We start from the raw sequence: 3,117 nt of genomic DNA, 5'->3' as shown, positions 1-3,117 counted from the left end.
TAAGTTCCGTTATTGAATATTATAGGTGTGTAAACTCAGCAAAATATTCTAAAAGAGTCCAGTAGCCCATAATAGCATTGGGTCTTCTGTTTAATGGTAGTTTTTCTGAAAGAAATTTGTGGAATGGTTCTTGTAACTGAAAAACTCTGGCCAGGGAATCAACTTTTAGGTCATCTCACTTCCTTATGTAAGAGAAGGTATATATATATTCTGTATTCGTCTCACAGAGTGCAATGAGCAGATCGCAGTTAATTCACATACTTTAATGTGGTTGATAATTTTAATTACATCCCATGACATCTTAAGTTCAGGTAATGTTCTTGGCTAGCTAGCATTTCTCTATGGATGGCACAGTGTGTAAACTCATTCAGAAGCAACCTCTTTGACACAAGAGAAACTAGAAAGCCTGCTAGTCATGGTAACCACTTTGCCCATGCATATACTGATCCCAAATGTCCAATCCAGCTTCCCTTATATATAGTTATTCAAAGACTTGAATAGTTCTGTGCCTGTCATGTTGATTGGCAGCAAAAGTGCACATTGGATATCTTTATCCACATCCCCCTGGAAAATACATCAGATGAAAACAAGCATCGTTGCCTTGTTTTTTAACTTCGGTGGACTCATCAACTTGGATTGTATACCAGAGTGACTCAGTAATCTTCTCTAACAGTTGTGCTTCCAGTGTCCTTGCTATTTTATCAATTTATCTAGTTAGTGTTCTGCAGCCTCCTAAAAGTTCATGACAAATGACCTTAGCAGTAGGCAACATCAGAATTTTTTGCCATTTGTAAAGGATTTCTGAGCTTTAATAATGCAGTTAGCCACTGAGAATACTGTGCAGCCACATTTGATGATATGGTAGCTTTCAATAATTGCTTTTAGTTTTTATGTTGGTGATTTTTTTCACTTTGGAAAACTTCAAAGACCTGTTTTTTAATGTGTGATCTCTATGTGGTACTTGATCTCTTTTTTTTTTTTTTTTTTGACGGAGCTGGGGATTGAACTCAGGCCCTTGCACTTGCCAGGGAATCGCTTATTCCACTGAGCCATCTCCCCGGCCCCCTTTTGATCTCCTTTTGATGAAGTGATTTTGAAGGTTTCATGGCTTTGTTTTGATAGCTAGTCACTGTACATTTCACAAAACAATGTTGGAAAATGTGAGTCACCATTTCAGTGAATATGTAGTTTAAGTAGAACTCTTCGTATTGTCTTTTTTTTTTTTTTTTTGTGGTACTAGGGATTGAACTCAGGACCCTGCACTTGCCAGGCAAGCACTTTTCTACTGAGCTATCTCCCCAGCCGTATTGTCTTTAAATGACACTTTCATTTTTTTAGCAGTAGTTTCTGCTATCTTGTCACTGTCTCTGGTGATGTTTGTCTTTTACTCACTTTGACTAGGTTAGTTTATACATTTATCAAAACCGTGAGACAGCACACAATATGGAAAAGAGGTATAGGTAGAAATGGTAGATAAAATAGTTGGGCCATGCACAGATTGAGGTTACTATTAGATTCTGACTTAAAGCATGCCACCAGATGCAGGTGTACAATTGAGTTGCCACTGTAAAGCTGCCACCAACTACAACTTAAATGTCCCTTTCTCCTCATTGATAGGTTTTAACATGAGTCTGCAACAGGTTTATTCTGGTCTCTGTGCATTCAAAGCTCTTGGCTAATGCTAATTTGTCTTTGCAGCTGCTTACCTCCTGCTAACGTCATTGCCTCAGTTCCACTTCACATCATCAGGCATTACATTCTCATAAGGAGTGTGCAGCTTAGTTCCCTCACATGGGTAGTTCACAACAGTTTGCACTCCTATAAGAAACTCAATGCCTCCACTGCTCTGACAAGAGGCACAATTCAGGTGCACGAGCAGTGGGGAGTACCTGTACGTAAAGATGAAGCTTTACTCGTTCACTTGCTATTTGCTTCTTGCTGTGCACCCCAGTATCTAACAGGCATAGACCAGTTGCTCTCTATCATTTGGGAATAGAGAAATTGTAGTCTTTTTTTCCTCTTTTAAGAACTGCTTATTCATTAGTTTTGGTTAGCTGCACTTTTATTCTGCAGGAACAGCTTCTAGTTTATTCTTTTTTTTTTTTTTTTTTTTGCGGAACCAGGGATTGAACTCAGGCCCTTGTGCTTGCCAGGCAAGCGCTTATTCTACTGAGCCATCTCCCCAGCCCCCAGTTTATTAACCTTTTTTTTTTTTTAACATCAGATGGCTAATGTGCCCATGTCATAACAAGGTTTGAGGGAGGCACATCTCATGCATTATAAGACATGAACACCCAATCATCACGCTTATGAACCGAAGGATCTAACCTTTCTTATTTGAAGTTCTCAGCCCCAAAGCATAAAGGGCTTTTCTGCTCAAAATATACCCACTGTTTTTTATGTTAATCAGTGTTCTTAAATGCAAATGCCCCTTGTAGGTGCAACTTACTCTTAAATTATACTTTTAATTACTTTAACACTTGCTCTCAGCACTCTGAAGTAAACAAAGTTGAATTTTTTACTTTTAAAAAAAGTTTAGGGTGAACACGTGAAGTAGCACAAATCTGTCATATCAGAACTCAAGAGCCTGAGGCAGGATTGCAGCAAGTTCCAGGCCAGCCTGTGGTATAAAGCAAGAGTTTGCCTTCAAAAAAAGGTCAGGGAAAAATAGTACTGGGATAAGAGAACTTGATTATTGGGGAAAGTTAGCTTAGCATGGTATAGAAAGGTGGAACAGCATACTTAAAATATTTTTTTTTTTTTTGCGGATCCAGGGATTGAACTCAGGCACTTGCACTTGCCAGGCAAGCACTCACTCAACTGAGCTATCTCCCCAGCCCTTTAAAATATTTCATGGTGGCAACATCTTCCATAGATCTCAGAGTCTTTTTCAGTACCTCAGATCACTTATATATTAGAGAGAGCTTCAAAATAAACTTCAATCATGCAAGATTATATATTTCAGTTTTTTTTGCACGAATTAAAAAAGGTTTTAGAGTTAAAGAGGTGCCATCACGCCAAGCTTTTGACTTAACAAGCATGACCTTTTATTTATTTATTTATTTTTATTTTATTTTTTTTATTTTTATTTTTCAACAAATAATACACTGCATATAT

General features: G+C 37.9%; 1 protein-coding gene and 1 non-coding gene across 2 annotated transcripts in view; one reads left to right on the top strand and one right to left on the bottom strand.

The window, feature by feature from the left end:
* LOC111812234 (putative bifunctional UDP-N-acetylglucosamine transferase and deubiquitinase ALG13) overlaps window positions 1–3,117 on the top strand; it is a 72,033-nt gene that overhangs the window by 26,122 nt on the left and 42,794 nt on the right. The window lies entirely within an intron of this gene.
* Window positions 2,219–2,323, bottom strand: LOC111812239. Its single transcript, XR_002817794.1, has one exon. It is a non-coding gene; the product is annotated as a small nucleolar RNA U13 (small nucleolar RNA).

The sequence above is a fragment of the Octodon degus genome, unplaced genomic scaffold (genome assembly GCF_000260255.1).
Source record: "Octodon degus isolate 3935 unplaced genomic scaffold, OctDeg1.0 scaffold00117, whole genome shotgun sequence".
Lineage (NCBI taxonomy): Eukaryota > Metazoa > Chordata > Mammalia > Rodentia > Octodontidae > Octodon > Octodon degus.
This window is presented reverse-complemented; position numbering and strand designations above follow the sequence as displayed.